The sequence below is a fragment of the Manacus candei genome, unplaced genomic scaffold (genome assembly GCF_025592945.1).
Source record: "Manacus candei isolate 608988 ecotype Guabito, Panama unplaced genomic scaffold, ASM2559294v1 h1tg000088l, whole genome shotgun sequence".
Taxonomy (NCBI): Eukaryota; Metazoa; Chordata; class Aves; order Passeriformes; family Pipridae; genus Manacus; species Manacus candei.
In genome coordinates, this window is record NW_026138136.1 from 5,227,778 (window position 1) to 5,247,388 (window position 19,611).

General features: G+C 35.4%; 1 long non-coding RNA gene across 1 annotated transcript; it reads left to right on the forward strand.

Moving 5' to 3' along the window:
- Positions 1-1,593: 1,593 nt before the first annotated feature.
- LOC127482494 (uncharacterized) lies at positions 1,594-19,214 on the forward strand. The gene is made up of 3 exons (XR_007908635.1): positions 1,594-1,810; positions 2,113-2,189; positions 19,105-19,214. It is a non-coding gene; the product is annotated as an uncharacterized LOC127482494 (long non-coding RNA).
- The last annotated feature ends 397 nt before the right edge of the window (positions 19,215-19,611 follow it).

Sequence of the window (19,611 nt, forward strand, 5' to 3'; positions counted from 1 at the left end):
ACTACACTTCCCTGTGGTTCTGTGATGTCATTTTCCATCTCACATGAAAACATCATATAAGATGAGGTTGATAAACCAGAGGAGGTAGACACGTGCCATTTAAGCTGAAGCCAGATTGTGAAGCCCTTATTTCATGTGGTTAAGTCATGGTTGGTTGTCGGTCTTCAGCCTGTTGGTAGCTACCAAGCCTTGGGAGTATTGCCCAGTGTATAAAAACTCCTACAAAAAAAAAAAAAAAAACAAAAAAAACAAAACAAAAACCAAACCAAAAAAATCCAAACCAATTGCAGCTTTAAACTCACTTCAGGTTGTTTCCTAATGAACCAGTGTTAGGCTTTTTGACCTTCAGTGTAAAAAGGAAAATCCTAAATTATTCTTTTCATTCAGTGCCTCATTTTGGCCCTATTTTTCCTTCAGTTCTCTTTCACTCTCTTTTGAAGTTTCAGGAGGCAAGATCTGCACTTAACCTGCAGTTCTTCCCAGCCCCACAATACGCTTTATAAATCTTTGAGTCTCTCATACTGTGTTCCCTACTGTATAGAATAAAGTGGAAATTGACTTCTGCAGAGGCCATTACCAAGATTTATTGATCTGAAAGGATAACATTTTCTTAGTCAAAACTGAAGCTAAACATGAAGGGAAGAGACTAAACATATTTGGTCCTGTGAGCTTTTTATTGCTTAGGTGCCAGGACCTTATTTCCGTTTTGGAATAATCTATTCTCTTTCTTTTTTCTTTTTTTGAGTTCACAGAAAATGTCCGTATTTGTTTCCATGTTGTAGTTCAAAGCCTCTCTTTTTAAATTTTAGTAAGGACACTTCTCTGCAGGCTTTCCCTTAGGTCTGAAGTGGGTTTGTTGTTACTGAAATTTTTGCAGCAGTTCTTTTTAATATCATGCCAGCTTGGAATTGAATTGCTTTTCACCACTGGCATCTGTGACATGAAAAATATACATTTCTGTGTTCTGAAAATAAGAGACAGTCAGTATTTTGACATTTAATGAGTCTAGACCTACCAGTTAGGCAGACTCAAATCTTTATAGCATTGGCTTTTCAGCATGTCTTTTTAAACCTGTTTTTAATGTTTCCAACTCATGTAACTAAATATGCTTTAGAAAGATGATTTTTGCAATTTTTGAGGTTTTGTCAGTCATATATTTTTCAGAGAGGTAAAGATTTGCATGAAATGAATTAAATAGATCTGTATATATGGCATTCCATTTGTGAAATATTGACAGTAGTTAAATCTTAATGTAAGACTTGTCCTTTAAATACCTAAACTAAAACTAAATTTCATTGTATTAGTAAATACAGATCTAAGCAATACTGTAATAGCAAAAAGGAGCATAATATAAATTATTTTGGGGATGGTGGTAATCAATCCCTTTTTTTGATGAACAGATTGTCAAACTACCATTTGAAACTTCTTAGAGAAACCTTATTGATCATAACTCTAGTTTGGTCATATTTATAGCCAGCTAGAGCTTGAATGCCTATCTGAGTTGTCCAAAAGCTCCTTTACCTCTTCCATGATTTATTAAGTGCTGTTTATCTATCTGCTCCTCTGATTTGTGCTCATCAGCCCTTGCAACCAGTTTCCTAATCTAAATATCTTCTTCTTTTTCTTCTAAGACACATGGGCATAGCTTTCTTCACATTTTTGCTATGTGTAAAGGCCAGAAATCAGCAGCTTGGGTGTACTCCAGAGCCCCTTTGACTTTGAAAGGTCTTTGTACAGCAATCCATTCCCATGGACCTGATAAGACTCAACACACAGGACAACCACTGTGGCCATGCCGAACCACACTGAAGTAATTACTTTGAGTTGCTCTGCTTGCAAATTTATTTCATTTAATTCAGCTGGTTTCACTTATAAATCTAAAGTGGCATAAAATCTTTTTCACTGCAAATCAAATTATTCCAATTTTAGGAACAAAATGTTGTTTTGACTTTCAAAGTGTGGGAAAATTTCTATTTTGTGGAAATTGATTTTTAATACACACTAGTTAGAGTAATGAATGAGTGGTAAGAGGATTCTACGATTCATAAAACTAATCCATTTCTTTATTAGATTAATTGCTTACAGAAGAGAGTAACTGTCTTTTTTTTCCAGCCATCCTCATGGAAACAGACTGATTCCTTTACAAAACCACTTCCTGCCACATGCTACTCCTTACAGGTTTAATACAGGTTGGTAACTCATGCTATTTAATTCCTCTTAGTTTTGCTAAGTGCTGATGTTTTTGAAGCTGGAGTTTTGCAATATATGGTTTGGTTTTAACAACACAGACTTTAATCCCCACCGTGTCCATTATGACTCTTAAAGACACCTATATTATCAAGAAGCCTGTTATTAAAGCTATATTGCTTATTGTCCTGGGTGAAGCTCCTCTTTCACAGCATCTTGGAACCACTTCTCTATCTGAGATAGAAATGAGCATGAGGGTAATGGGCGCGAATCTGAATATTCAGATAGTATACATAAATATTCAGGTTGTCTGTGTAAGCTCACAGTCCTCTGTTGTTTTTTGGTTTTTGGGTTTTTTTAATAGAGATTAAATCTTTCAAAAGCATTAATAATTTTACAACTATTTGCATTGATGGTGTGAAATTCTAAAGCCATGTAACACAGGCTTCCTAACAACTGGTCTGGATTTCACTTTTCCCTGCTCCAAGAGTAAATCATCAGTGTGTTGCAAGGCTTCAGAAAAAAAATAGCACCTGTGCACACATTCACACCTTGAAAGTTTCTCCTGTACTTCTCAAGCTTTTTCACACATATATAGACTTCCCTTTCATGAAATGATGGATGTAGTTAAAGCTTACTCACTTCACTGTTCCAGGATAGCTTCATACTCTCTATGGTCTCATTCAGTCACAGGCAGAAAGAACTGCAGGAAGGGAAAAGCCTTACCTTTTAGGACAGTTTTCTTGGAGATATACTTTTAGATACCCTGTATTGACATGTTCCTCTTAATCAGCGACAATGAGAAAAAGGAGAAGAGTCTAGTGGTTAATCACAAATATAATGTAAACATTTGTTCTTTGCTCACGGAGGAACTAGAGCTTCTTCCAGCCGTTAAAACAATAAAAAATATTAGACTCCCTCCATGGAAGAAATGAGCTGCTGCCAACTGCTTTTTCTAATATCTGAAAACTTTGAGTCCTTCTGTGACGGGAGGACTACGCAATGTCACCTTAGAGAAGTGCTACTGTAGGAATAAGAAGTAACAGAAGTCTCCAGTGCAGAGAAATCACGATGTCATTGGAAGCCTCAGGAAAATGAGTTTCTCTTAGCAAGATTAAGGGCTGAACCTGTAGTGCTAGCCCAGAGATATCCTGGGAATTATATTTACTAAGAATACGTTATTGCTCTGAGTTAAAAAAAACACCAACCAACACTCACAGACAGAGATCATGGAGGTTACATCTGTGTGAGAAGGTAGTTGGATATTTGAAATTCTAGGATTAAATTGTGAACATGTATCTTCATATGTAACACTTGAATTACATGGAATGCTTATACTCATTTGTGATTGCCTATGTTGTTTGTAAACTCATGGAACTGCAGGAAGAGTCAGGAAAGTCAAAGAAAATTCAGACTCTAAAAGGAACTTTGATTAGATCATCAAGTAACATTTAAGAATGGCTCTCACTATTTTCACAAATTTTGTAGAAGACACTTTCTTCTACAGAGCACAAGCCAGAAAATCATTCTGTTATTTGTATGCCGCTATACTATTTCCATGTTGTGAACTAACAATGAGAAATGTATGTTCCTTCCGTGTTTCAACATGTTTTACGTAATATGAAATTGTTAACATTGTACTCATATACTTCTGCAGCACCACTTTTATGCAATGATGAGCACCTTATTTTGCAATGTCTAACACTGAGAGTTTTTTAAATATTTCTATATTTTAATAAGAAAAGGTCATTCTTTATAAGTTTTAGAATTTTATGCTAGAAATCAATATAGTGAAGGTCAATCCATCTACAAAAATTTTTTAAAATGTTTTATGTATTGGTTTAAGCCTTACAAATCACACATGTGGGGTCCACCAGATTTTAATTCCTTCCCTTTCTCTTTTTAGAAACCAAAGAAATCCTCAATTAAAAAGGAATTCAAATAAATTTAAAGGTATTATGAGAGCTAAACATTGATTCCATATGGAGGCTAAAGATAGAGAAGTTGGTTATTTAATTTTACCCATTTTATTTACTTAAGTCTATTGTATAGAGATGAACTGTACCAAGATCATGACTTTGAGGTCAATAACTGACACATTTTGAAGATCGGATTATTTAATTTCATTAATTCATCATTAGACTCTTTCAAAATTCCTCTTTTTCAAGAATTTAAATGTCAAATATTATACAATTTACATCAACTGTTGTTTATAAATTTATATATGGTACTTATAACTAGAGTTTCTCAAAATTAATTTTGTGTTACATCCAATAATGTCATGAAACAATACAAGTAGCTTAAAAGCTCAAAAGAGCAGCAGCAGAGAAACTTCCTAGGAAGCCTGAGTTGTGCTCTCAAAACAACTCCGTTCTATGTAAGCTTCCAGAGGTGTGTTTCTTCCTGACATTTTGGTGTTTTGTTTTGGTTTTTTTTTTTTTTACACAAGGTTTTTATCCTTGTTAGAAATCTCAGAATAATGCTGCATGTTATCTGTTCAGTATATAGATGAATTACAATAAGAAATGAAAGAACATATTGTGAGGAGCATAGGTTAAACAATGAAAATAAATTCCAGCTCCTTGACCCTTACTGAGAGAGAAAATGTTCAGCAAATTAATAATTTATACATATGTCCATATGTATATGAAGAATATGTACAAATGAGGGAAAGCTGAGGGGATAAGAGAAAGTAGAGTGGATCTGAAAAAAAATGTCAAAAGGTTTATTTCACTCTTATGAGAAATGACATAGAGACAGGATTCCTGTATAGATTTCTCTTTTAAAACTTTATTTTCTTTTAAAGCACTGTTGATTAAGAAGTATAGAACCAAGATGTTTATACTAAAAATAATAAGTTTTGACTCTGTAACTGTCATGTACTTCCAGAAGAGAAGCTGAATGAATACTAGAACAGAATACAGTAGACTTAAGGAAAAAAATCTCTTTACAGCCACTACCCAAAGTATGTGGAGAAAAAAGATAGTGAAAATATACTTTCTTATGACAAAACTTGTTTTATATAAAAGTTGACAGGCTGAGAAATTAATAGCGGCAGTTGAAACCAAGAGAAACAAATACAGGCTAATGATAGACTTGTTGAAATTATGTCTGGTTACTTTGAGCACCTCTAAAATTAGCACATGGAGCCTTTTCGATTTAGGCCATCTCTACTGAAACAACTTGTTTACTCCTGGGGTTCTTACTTAAAAGTGCAGTGAAATTAAGATTACTTGCAAATTTCTGCTTTCTTCTTTTAATTTGCTTGAGTAAAGTGTATCATTTCTGCCTAGGCTCATGCTAAAACACCTTTTGTAAAATGTAATGTCCTCACCAAGACATTCTTAAAAATTGCCATAAAGAAAATAAGTCTATGAGGAAATCTAAATTAAAGATACAATGAGACTTCCTAGGACTTCCTACACGGAGTTTATAATTAATATGAGGGTTTGAAAAAAAGTGAATTCCACACACAGCTGTAGAGATTTTTACCAGTAACAACTGCTGATTTCAGCAACAGCTGTAATAGATAAGTGTATTAGATGTGTAGGGGTTGAAAATGAATTTATTTTCTCATAAATAATTTTTTGTTTAAGTAAAAATTGTTTCATAATAAGCTTATTGGAGCTCCTTATTTAAAGTATCTCACAGCTCCTTTATAAATATCATAAAAACTTGGTAGAGGGTGAAAAAACTCTTATGGGAATACTGTCTTTTGATAGAACCTTGGACTGCAAAGTAAGACACTGAAGAATGAAAAAAGGAATTACTGCATTTTTATCACTAACAAAATCCTACTGGATAAACAAAACCCAGAAAATGTGTGTATATGCTTAATATAATTATTTATATTAAGCATGTGTTATTATATATTATATATTATATATGAATAATATAAAATATTAAATATTAAATTATGTAATTGTCTGGGTGAGTATTGACAAGGTCAATGTCTTGGCAACCAATTAATATCTATCAGCTGTATCACATGCAGAGTACTTGGATACTTACAGTATTACTTGTCCAGGCATTAGACAAATTCCTGAACTGCTTATACAAATGAGTGCTCTCAGAAGCATTCTAGTCAGGGACTAGAAGCAGAGAAGGACCATATTAACTGTAATGCATGATGGCTTCTCAACCTTCTTTCCTGCCCCTTGAGAAATAAGATGAAACCAATTGCCTTCTCCAGGTACTGCAACTGTGTGAGTAACAGGAATGCAATAAACATCCATAACTATAAAATATGGAATTTCTCTTTGAAATCCACTAATTAAAAAAGCTTCTGAACGTTTAATCCAGTTTCTTGATTTCATAACAGCCAAGACTAGTTTCTACTATGAAAGGTTATATTAATAATTTTTTAACATTCCGACCTGTGCAGATTTGTAGTGCCCGTGGGCTAGATGGATGTGTTTGGAAGCACAGAAGTGCTTGCAGTAACTGAATACTTCTGTACCATCTTATCTTTCATTTTATGTGGTTTGCTTATCCTTTAAAATATTATAAATGTAGATATACATAGATATTCAAAACTGCACCTGAAGGACTTAAAATTCAGACAATGTCTGGGGACTGCTTCCTCATATGGAGTTAACTGCAGCTGCCCAATTGCTTATAAAAACGACCCTTAAATTCCGTTCTGGTCCAATCTTACAAAATGATCTCACATCCTTCCCCGGATGACTAGTTAAGCAGAATATGTATATACATGCATATACTGAAAAAAATAGTGAAGTAATGTAGGCAGGATTACATCATGTCTACGGTTAACAGGAGCCAGAGCTCTAGATTTTCTCTGCAGTTTGTGTCAAGAAGCTGCAGGCCAAAAGGTCAAGAAAAATATTTGGAATTGAGCATGCAAGGGAAAGGTGTAAGAGATGAGATGGGCAGTCTGAAAAGTTCTCTAGAAAGTGCACGATGCCATTATACAGATCTCTCACAGGGTAAAGAAACAAATTGGTAACATTGAAATCTGAGGGTTCTGAGGCAAGTGGCAATAGCAGGACAAGCATGAGTCAGCCCTTTCTTTTACACAGTAACTTCATTGTTAATCACAGCACAAAACTCTTGCCTTTTTTAATTTTTTTAACATAATGTAATGTAATGTAGTACTGTGATTTCTGATAGTATTACAAAGCTCCCTACTCCTCCTGAGCAGTGCGTATTACTCCAAATGCCATGAAGAATGGAAGAGGCTCAACTGCTTTGGATCAGCTGAAATAAAAATGTTGAACAGTAGTATTAAGAGAATTTGTAGTCAAGTCTACTTTCAATAAACCTTCCTAGTGAGACTTCCTGCATTTGAGTGGAACATAGGTCTGCTGTCGGAGTTGTCAAGGAATTCCTCAAAAACAGGACATGGAGGTCAGGACATATCTCTCAGGTATAACATGGTAAGCATCCTGTGCTGTAGCTTATGTCTCAAATCTACAAAAGAGCTACTAGTGCAATTCATTTGCAACTGAAGTCTGAGAGGATTTTCTCTACTTAAAATTTTATTTCCTCAGCTACGTTACTTTAATGGCCTTTTCTACACAGGGATGGAATGGTAATCATAGTAATGCAAAATTATTACTTTTTATTACTTACATAAATATCCTTTCACACTTTCACTTGAAGAAAAAGTCGCACAATGTTGTTTTTACATGTTTAGTTTTTTTAATTTATTTCTGCTTTCTTTGGATTTTTCTAATTTCTTGGCAATTTCCCTCCCCTTATACCAAATTGATGTACATAAGGGAGGACTTCTTCAGTTCAACCTTCACCAAGTGCTTTACTTACTGTCCTTTAAAATAGTCAAGGAATGTATAATTTTGCTACTAATTTAATAATTTGCTTAGCAAGTTTTCGCCTGTTTATCATTTCTCCATTTAATCTGATGCTTCAGATATTACTTTTCAATTTAAACATACCATTCTAATTGCAAATTTAAAGCCAGTACAACGCATGTATTTTCATGCACAATTTCATGTGACCTTTGATAAACAGTAAAATGATATGAGTCCACAGTTCAAGAACTAAAAATTTAATAAAAAGAAAGGGAAATAAATGTTGTTTTTTCTCAGAATATGTCAACAGGGCACAGGTTTCCTGATATTTTTAAGAATTATGTAACCATTATTACTGTAGAACTGTTTAATTTATCAAACACAACTGTTATTTTCATCATTTTACTCTTACAATTCATTCATAAATCCCAAAAGATAATTCTCATTATTAGGAAAAATCCTATCCCATGATTTCTCTAATTCTATTCTAATTAATGGGTTTGATAAACTCTCTACAGCTATGTTACTCTGATAGTATATATTTGGTATATTCAGTATGTGCCTCCAAATAGGCATCATCTTGTAGCAACACTCATTGAACATTTAAAAAAAAAGTGGCTTACTTCAAAATAAAGCTTTTTATGCAAATTTCACCACTATAATTTTGTATTTTTATTTTATTTTAGCAATCCCAGAGAATGGACACAGAATTGTGATAACAATTAAATTGTCTTGAGTGTATTAGCTTCTGCCAACTCCATGTTAACTGAGCCCTTCCCCTAGGTGCTTTCAAAATGGCAGATATCCCATGAATACCATTTCGACGAATGGAATTTAAGGAGTTGTGGCTGCTTAATTTTATTCATCTACTTATTCAATACCGAGTATTATTTTCAGTTTTGCAGTTTTTCAATACTTCATCACTTTAATCATTCACAAATTTCCAGCATCTCAATAATGTGATTGCCACTGCCTCACCTATACCTCTTTATAAATAGCCACAGATGTAGTTTATCAGGCCCATACAACTTAAATTCCTTAAGTATGTATTATATTTATTCTCTTTATTTAGGGCTGTTATTTCCTGTTTTATTTTTATATTTTTTTAGCTACCTGCACAAAACAAACACACAAACAAAAATAACCCTACCAACCTCCTAGTTTGTTAGTATACACAGAAATCAAGTTTGGAAGGTAGAGTGATGTCAGACAGAATGGCAATAGCAATGATGCAGACAACAAAGAGAGGGAAATGGAAGGCTGTTGTGAATAAAAAAAAGAAATGTTTGGAATGAAGTCTCAGCCCCAAGTTTCGAGAATTCAGTTAAACTCCATCTTCTCCTTATTACTGATAATTTCACTGTTGGGAAGGAAAACCATCCTCGTCCAATTTAAATCATATCATCTTAGGGCGAATAATTTTGAATCATGAATCAATGTGACAATATAATAAACTATCACACATATATATTCAGAACAAATGTATTACTTATGTGCTTTGCAGAGACAGATACTTTGATGGTTTGGAATAGCTTCTGTGTTGGTACACTCTCTGTTGTTCCTTCCACCTTTGGGACACAAAGAATAAAAAAATGTGTATGCTACACCTGTTAAAATGGGATGCTCTTTTTCCACAGATATTCAGTAGGAAGCAAAGGAAGAAGATCACCCAGGCAAAAAAATCTAGGACCAGAGCTGATCACCATCTCTATCAACCCCTTCTCTGGGGGAAGAGTTTTTATCATGATAATTAATCTACCTATCTTTTTCTTTCCCTCTTACTTTCTCTCTCCTCCATGCTATGGATTGCCCTCAAGCACCTTGCTATAATGTGTAGGAAGAAAAAATGTTTTATCAGGGAAAGGGTAGGGGATGGGGAGGAGTTCAATCTGCCTGACATATGCTGGGTTTTCTCAGACTGCTAGTACTGAAATATCCTAGGTATTTCTAAAAATTATAGATGACAATTTCTTAACTTAGAGAGTGTTTCATCCTACACAGAGGAATTCTGCCTTATACCTCATCTTGGTAGATTAAGAAGATCTGGTCACTGAATTAAAAATTAGTGGTTTCTTGCATGCAAATGATTACAGCTTGATTTTACTACAGTACGCAAACAGAATAAAAGACATACCAATGAGATATACACTTGGTGCTTGAAAGGGCCAGTTTAACAAAGCAAAAAACCATTATAAGACAAATCAACTTGGAGACAAAACTCAATTAGAAAAGACTAAACAGTTATTGCCAATTATTTCATAATTTTTAACTAGATATCTAAAATGCTGTTGGTAAAAATTCAACCTGGTCAAAACTCAAAGTAACCAGTAAGCTACCTTAGAGGATAAATAACAGCAGCTATAAAATGTGGTAACTCCACAAACAATAAATAAATTATGAACAAAAAGAGAGCAATGAATATTAACTAGATCAATTTTATCAGAAGGAAATTAGTTGGAAATAAAAGGGCAAAAATACATTTATAAAATTAACCTTTTTTTTCCTAAGAAATTTATAAACTTCATTTATAAAAATCAACATACTGAGTGCTGATGTGGACATGAGTGAAAGTCTGTGAGTTCTCCTTGTCTGGTTCACAGATGATGGAACACACAGCTACGCTTTTGGCCCAACTGCAGAAGATACATCTTTTTTTAATATTCTACCCTGGTCTTCTCAAAAAATAAGTTAGTTATCATGGTGAATTATAATTGACTGAACATTTACATGAGATGGTGACTAAAGCAAGTCCATGCAATTCTTTGATCTAGAAACAGTGAATTTGAAATCACAGAATGGATAAGATTGGAAGAGACCAGAACTGGTCATCTGGTCCAACCTCCCTACTCAGCCAGGGTCATCCTAGAGCACATTGCACAGAATTTCATCCGGATAGTTCTTGAATATCTCCAGAGAGGGAGACTCCACAACTTCTCTGGGCAATGTCTTCCAGTGGTCAGTCACCCACACAGGAAAGAAGTTGTTCATATTCAAGTGGAACTTCCTGTACATCGGTTTCTGCCCATTTTCTCTTGTCCTGTTTGGAAGCACTGCGAAGAGCCTTGATCCATTCTCTTGACACCCTCCTTTGAGATGCTTGTATTCACTGATGAGGTCCCCTCTCAGTCATCTTTTCCTGAGAACTGAACAGGATCAGTTCCCTCATCCTTTCCTCATAAGAGAGATGGTCCAGTTCCCTAATCATATTTGTGTCCCTCTGCTAGACCTGTTCCAGGAGCATCGTGTCTCTCTTGTCCTGAGGAGCCCAGAACTGGACATAGCACTTCAGATGTAGCCTCATTGGGGCTGAGTAGAGGGACAGGATCACATCCCTTGACATGCTGTCAATGCTTTTCCTAGTGCACCCTAGGATACCACTGGCCATTGACCTTTGTTCATGCTAGCTCATGAACAGCTTGTTACCCACTCACATGCCCATAATTATTTTTGGAGGAGTGGCTGATATCCCAGAGGGCTGTACATCCTTTCAGAAGGACCTCAAAAGGTTGGAGAGATGAGCAGAGAGGAACCTTCTGAAATTCAGCAAAGAAAAATGCAGGGTCCTGCACCTGCCGAGGAAGGGGATGCAGGCTGGGGGATGACCTGATGGCAAGCAGATCTGTGGTGAAGGAGCTGGTGTTCTGATGAACAATGAGCTATCCATGTCTACAAGTGTTAGAAGGGAGGGTGACAAGAGGATGGAGCCAAGCTCTTCTCGGTGGTTCCAATCAATGGGACAAGAGGCAATGGGCAGAAACTGATGCACAGGAAGTTCCACCTGAATATGAGGAAGAACTTTACTGTGCAGGTGCCAAACAAGAGGACCAGATGACCCATTGTGGTCCCTTTCAACTTTAACCATTCTGTAATTCTGTGATTCTGTGACTACTGCAACCTTGAACTTACTGCTTGTACCCACAACAGAAGAAGAATGTTAGTAAACTGGAAAGGCTTAAGAGAGGTTTGAGTCATGCCATCAAAATAATTTAAAGACTGGAAAATATTCTTTCTACTGAAAGACTCCAGCCATCTGTTTATCAATGAGAAAATTTAGGAGATGACCTGAGCTAAGCCTGAACTTGTCCTCATGAGAAGTGAAAACACAATAGTAGATTGATCTTCATTACAGTGCAGAAGGAATAGGATTCATTTCTTGGTAATAAAAAAAGACAGAATCAGACTTAAGATTAGGGAGGATTTGTTACTATTGCAATAATTTATCAGTTTCACTGTAGATTTTAGGAGCTGTGGAAATCAAACATCCAGGTTGAATGAAATCATTATACCACAGTCTCTTTCCAAACATCTTTTGTGCAAGGATTTGGAAAGGCATTGCAAGATGCAAGTCAAATCTGCAGTAAATTACTGACATCAGTGCAAGAAGCTGACAGGTAAAAATGAAAGAGGAATGGAAGTGCAACTACTAAAAACATCATTTGAATGTTTTGGTTTTGATTTTTTTTTAATGTTTCAAAGATAGTGCTAGAAAAAGTCCAATGAGAAGGGAAGTTTGACTATATAGAAAGAGTTCTTTTAATCTTTTGTTTTATTGTCAGCTACAGTTTTGTTGTCAGAACTCTTCCCCCGTATATGTTTTATCAAACCATGTTTCCAGATACAGATTACCAACATAGACAATACTTTTATGGTAGACACTGTAATATGAGAACACTCACTGATTTCTATTTTAAAATTATCATAGAAACCTATAATTATTTTGGAACTGGGGAACAATACTCATATATTTTAAATAGTTTCAGTCTCTAGGTGACATATTTTCTACATTTAAAAAAAAATTGTCACATATTTCTGTGTAAACTGAACGGGCTCAACTGAAAGACAGTGTGAACTACCACCATTGCAAGAGCTCTGACATTACAGTATCACAGCGCTGTTCCTTGGATGACTTGCCTGAAAGAGAACCAACATGTACTAACATGGGCAGTGGGATGCACTAAACTGGCTCCATGCTTTTTCATTACCTTGTTAACTCAGGCATAGTTGTTTTGGCTTCTTTCACGTGACATCACAGTGGACTATTCTGGAAAGATTTACACCAGCACAAGCAGCGTGTGCTGATTTAGTGTTTAGATTGCAAATATGTAAATGCAAGTTATAGAATCAAGGCACTCCTTGTCATATTTTATGTATGTAAAATGTTTCTAAAATATTAGAACATAACACTGTATGAATAAAGGCCTGGAAAGAACTATCAAAGCATCTTTCCTTTTCAGATATTTGATTAATTTGAATTAAGCATTGTATATGGTACTGGAAAAGTACAATCAATTTACATAACCAATGACAGCTTCAATATACATGTGAAGAGACATACAGCAGCACATAATGTGATTAGGATCATACATATCAGATGGGGCAGCATCAGTGGAGCCTTAGTCAGTCATTCCCTACAAATCCACCCTGGATTTGAAGACTTTTAACCTAATTTTTGAATAATAGAAGTCAGAGTAGTAGGTTTTCATTGATACTTTTCAATTTCCTACAGAGTGATTCAACTATGGTGCTGGGCAACAGGGAGACAAGTTTTCAAAGAGCATCCAGTTTCACTGCTGGAAGGGAGAGCTTATCAACACAGCTCCTCTGAATTGCACTCTTTCTGCTTCGCTGTCCTCTTCCAGCCTTCCTGCGTGATGGCAGAGCTTCCCATTGCTTCAAGGTTTATTAAATATATATTGAGCGTGGGAGTGACTATAGCTGTAACTGAGTCATCCATAACACAGAGAAGAAAAAGGCAGGAAGATTTCTGCTAATTTAATGACATACAGCATGGTTTTTGAGGGCTTCAGCTCCAAGGAAGTAAGATGGCACTGATTGTCCCACCATTTCAGCATATCTTTTTTCACCCAAAGCAAGTTGCACATAATTTGTCTTCTGAACAGTGAGACCTCTGTTTTTTCTGCCTGAGGCCTAGCAAGAGGAAATGCTAAGCTAACTAGAACCTGGCTATTTGTATTGAATTAGTACAGTCATTAGGACTTTAACTATTTTTATTTGGTGACAGTTTGCTACTGATACCACCTCTGGGACAGGCACCTCTCTCTTTTATGTTGCTTTTCTTATCATTGACAGGAGAAAATGACTGATTGGTTTTGGCCCTTGCTTGAAACTCCTTTTCGTGACTTTCTGGAGTGCATATCCTGTAGCAAATAGATATTGCTAGTATGCACCGGTCTTCATTTACTAGCCTGAACAAGTGCTGACAGATGAGGGAGCTGACAGTCTGCCCTACTGTTGAAGCTGGAAGATATAGTTACATGTGAATTTGCTGCCTTTTTAGATCTGAATAACTGCAATTGTGTATAAGGGTCACCTCTGGTCTCAGTTATCATTCTGAAGAAAAAATGGAGGCTTTTAAAAAAATATTCATACATTTTTGGCCTTCTGCTAAGTGATGCCCAAGGAATGCATGGCCTTGGAAAGTCAAGTTTTCACAAAGTGACACAGAAAAAATTACACTAATGCTATTAATACGGCAAGCAGAGATGTTAGGTATAATTATTATCCAAATTAAACCACTGCTATTTTTTCCAATAGCAATGGCTCTTAAATCAGTCTCTCCCTCCCTGTCTGTCTGCCTGCCTGTCTGTCCCGAAGATTTTTGCACCATATTATCCAATTATATGTCTCACTGTCAACTTGTCCATTAGGAGTCTGCTCCTCTACTGTCTTCAGTAGTACTAATCATGCTCTGGCAAATATAAGACAGTCTATAATCCCACACCACTGCTAACTCTTAAGAATTTTGTGATAGTGGTTTGTCATAACAGTATAAAAAATTACAGAGGACAAACAAAACTGCTCTGCACTCCATAGTTCTGTTTTCAGGTATATGATGTCTTAGAAATCTTTGTTTTGGGTTAAAACTCTTTTTCATTTCCTTATATCAGTTTAAAATCAAAATTTCAAAGCCTTAGTAAGCACCTTGTAATTTAACTTGTTAAACAAAGTATCTTCCTGCTGACTGTAAGCTCTTATTGGGGTGAATTGGAAGCATAGTAGAAAAAAATATTCAGTATTTTCTCTAACTCCCCTTAGCTTCACAGCAAGAAGTAGTACACTCTAGGTGTTCGTTGAATGGTGACCAACTGCATCTCTTAATTTTATTTCGTCTCTTAAAGTCTTTCACACTTAAGGTTTCTTTCTTTTCCTAATTTTCAAATATTGCTAATTATTAGTTCAGCATATTATTCCTTCTAGTGGAATGGATTCCCATTCTACTAAAGGTGCACTACCAGAGGTGCTTTGTTACAGTATTTCCTGGAAGTCTTTTCAAATGTTTTGGAATTGTTGTTTCTGAGATCATTCTACTCAGTGCAGAAAATAGTCATATGCATCTAATTATCTAGGCAGGCTGGTACTTATTGTATCAACATACACACAAAAATGGTTTATTTTAACCTTTTAAAGATTTATACCTAAGAACTTCTACTACACAGAGTTTATCTATTCAAATCTGCTTTGGTAATAGTCACAGAGAATGGTCTTATTAGCATTATGTTAAGGAAACCTACCAGAAGGAAGACAAGCTGCTGCCCCTGATCTCATTCTTGTTTGTTATGGACATGCATAGTCAGCCAGAAACATTTTTTTCAAGAAAATTATTTTTGTTTTTAATGATGAATGTCTTTTCTATCCTATAAAATTCTAATGTAACTGAAGAACTGATAAAAAGATCACAGGAAGGAAAGCTGAAACATAGGAAATTTATAGACATACTCTTTAAAACTGTTTTGCTTTTATTTCTTGTTAATACCCATCTAGCACAACACCTAATTAACATTCTGTATAAAACACAGCATAATTAAGGTTTCACTACACTCATAGACACCTTTCAATTAAGGTGCTTGAGTTCACACAAAACATGCTTTCCAATCCTCAGAAAAAGCTTTTAAGAAAACCAGTTGAATCTTGACAAATTTATTTTAAATAAAAGGAGAGAGACTTTTCAAAGTTTGTTTGGGCCCTTTAAAAAAAAAAAAAAAAGGAAACAACCCCCCACCAGTAATATATAGAAACAGCTTTGAGACCTTTTGCAAAAAGAAGCAAGAACTCTGGAAATGCCCAATTTTTAAAAGTCTCAGGACAATCTCCAAAGTTTTCTACCTTTTTTAGAAATAGTACTTTTCAGATGTTAGTATTTTCACTGGGATTTCCTCATTCTACATAGTTTTGTACTGAATTTGAACTGCTTAACATTTTTTATTGAGGAGTGAAGTAGGTCTGACTTAAGACCTGAAAAAATTACAGCCTGTCAAGCCAGTGGAACAAACTGCTGTCTTGGAATCAATTCTTAGATCCCCAAAAGTTTTGTACCCTGTTTTTCTTGTTATCAACTAGTTGACATACCTTTCTTGTGCTGCAGTGCCAGACTAATGATATTTTGTTATGAATTCATTGTAAAATGGATCTCAGTAACATGTAAGTGAAGTTAAAATGGAATCCTAGTGTAATTTTATGTTTCTTTCTGTGGAATACTAAAAGTACTACTCAAATTCAATGCAAAAAAAAAAAAGTATTTCCAAGTACTTCGCTTTCTGTCTTTTCTAGTTTTGTCCAAGCTAAACTTTCTTTCCCCTCCTTCTGTTTTGGTGGGGGGTTTTTGGTGAGTTTTTTGGTTGGTTGGTTGTTTGTTTTTTGGTTGGTTGGTTGTTTTTTTGGTTTTGTTTTTGTTTGTTTATTTTGGGTTTTGTTTTGGGGGGTTTTTTTGTGGTTTTTTTTTGTTTGTTTTTTTTTTTACTTAGATAAAGTGTCTTCCTAAGGATTACTTATGACTTCAAAAAAAATGAAAGTAATCTAGAGTTCACTTACAGATCAAGTACCACAAGCTGCTGGTTTTAGTTTATTAATGCTTTCCAACTCATTTCCTACTTCCCTGCCAAAAGCAGTCTTTAGTGGACTGTAAAGTTTTTTAAATAATAGACATCTGATCCAAGTTTCTTATGATTTTTCTTTTCAAGAGATCACATACTTTCAGAAATCTGGTAAAATTTTATTGTAGTATAAAAATATGCTATTTACACTGGGTGCTAAGGGTTGTGAACTTATTAGCCTTTTAACATCCGTTAAAAAATTCATTTCCTCATTCTGAGAGATTAATCTTTACTTTAATACACATATTCGTATGATGTTAAGTCAGAAGAAAAGATTGCTGAACTCTCCACTCACAAATAACAGTATCTGATATCAAAATGGTTGTGACCTTTTAAAAAAAAAGTGCTCTTTTGAAGTACAATGCAGGACTGTAAAAAATTGTCATGAATTTAATGGGCTTGACAGGCAGCATTTGCATCTCTAAATGAAGGATCTCTTTGATCGTGTATGACTTCCAAAAAAAGAGGCAGGCCATCTATTTGTGATCAAAGATCTTATGGGTGAGATGCAAGTTTATACTCCCCCAAACATACACTTGACAGACTCTCAAATTGGGGTCTCAGCACAAGTTACCCCTCCTCCTCTAACCAAATTGTGGTTTCACAGAAGACTGGCATCAGGAACAACAAATGTAGAGGGAACCTTCTGAACATAAGTCAGTCTTTAACAACTCATAGAGGCTTGGGCTCTTTGGTCTGTCACAATTATGTAACCACAGAATTATTTTGGTGTTTTGGGGTTTTGTGACAATTTGTAGGACATCTATGCTATAAAACAACATTAACCTCAATGTCAGTTGTGGTACTGTTGACATCTATAAACTGGCCTAGCAGGGAAGCTTAGAGCAGGGCTAGACATTTCTGCAATCAACAATCTGTTCTGTGCTTTTGATTAAAATTTAATAAAAGTATTCAGTGAGGTGAAAACTTGCACATAGCAGGTGAGGAAAGATCAACATTTACACAGCCCAAATCTAATCCAGCCACTTTTTCCTCTTCTCATATTCCCCATTCATACAGAGTGTCCCATCTATTCCTGAAACTTAACAGGGAGCATGACATGGTCTCTAACTCAGGAAAGAGGATTAAAAAAAAATAGTTTCTATTTGTAGGACCTGTGGGACCTAAAACTCTATCTGCGTCCCTATACCACTCGCAGCTCACCTACTTAAGCCAGAGGTTTTTCTTTGTCTGAAAGGATATAAAATTCCAGTGGGGTCACTGTGAATCTTTTTTGGAAATTCACCACTGTAAAATATAAAAAGGCAGAATTCAGTGATGATCAACTCAGAACCAAAATAAACCAACAAATCAACATTGCAAAGTCCCAATGTGACTGTGGAGTTCAGGCTATGTAAACTGTTTAGACCAGTTTTAGACCAGAAAAACTCTGAAACTTTCAGGATACTCTTTAGTGATTAGGAAATGGTACTGGTGAAATTATCACATTAACATTTTACAGGAATACAGAGGAAGGACAAGAAAAGTGAGAAAGAAAGGGAAGCTTCAGGCAGATTTTTTCACTATGCACTCTGAAAGCGTTGCATCATCCCTAGAACCAGAAATGTATCTTGATGGGCTAAAGTCTTCATGAAGCAATAAAGTAGAAATTACCAAAGCCTGTGGTTTAAGTACTGATTTTATATTGTAATTTTAGATTGGATGAATTAATACAGTGTAAATGTCTTGGTTGATGCAGACTGCTAAATATCCCTGGTTGGTAAGGCACTATAAAGCTGTCCTGCTTCCCCATGAGACATTTGAAAGGCCAGGATTTTAGCAATGAGACACTGGCCTTCAAAAGTCTTCCATCATAAACATATGAAGCAGTCCAGCATGGAAGGTCAATCATCAATCACTGTTACACTGTCCTTCCTGTGTAGCACAAGCAACTTCATAGCACAGACTGTTTCATAAGCATCCAAATTCATTCACATTGGCTTTGTGGGTTATGTCATAGAAATACACGGCTTTAGTCAACGTGTGCTGTGATGAATCACAGAATCATTTAGGTTGCAAAAGGTGCTTAAGATCATCAAGTCCAACCATTAACCCGGCACTGTCAAGTCCACCACTAAACCATGTACTGCAGTGCCACATCTACATTTCTTTTAAATCCCTCTGGGGAGGTACAAACTGTGACTCTGCTGAATATCTTCTATATTTCAAATTTTTTCTTTTCAGGTTAGTTGAATAATTAATTGTAATACTACATTATAACTGCGTGGAGTTCAATTTTCATTTTCATGTTACAGAAAGGTGAGATGGATTTAAGCCTGAAGATCTGTTTGGCATTAAGGTGGGTCTTTTTTAAAGGACAATTTGCCCCATAGTAGAACTCATCTAATAAAGAGCAGGTGCACTGGTCCAAAATACTCTGAGCAGATAAACACTCCCAAATTTTCCAGTGAAGTAAGGATGTGCTTTTTTTCGCAGTACACATCATTGTTAAATATTTGGCCAATCATTTTTAATGGTCCATAGACATTTTTCTTAATGAACTTCCAGTCATATTTTCAAAATGGTCTGTTATTCTTGTAATCAACTCCTAATAAATCTTTAATGTTTTCTAATAGTTACAGAAAGTGTTGAAATACAAAGAGTAAATAATTCATACAAGATTCTGCCATATTTACTCATATTGGGTAAAAAAAAAGAAACACAAAATGACTTAAAAAATCTATTTGGAGCAACTAGCTAATTTTGGTTTCAGATATAAACACTCAACTTGGCAAAAAGGCAAAAAAGGAAAGTTTTATTGT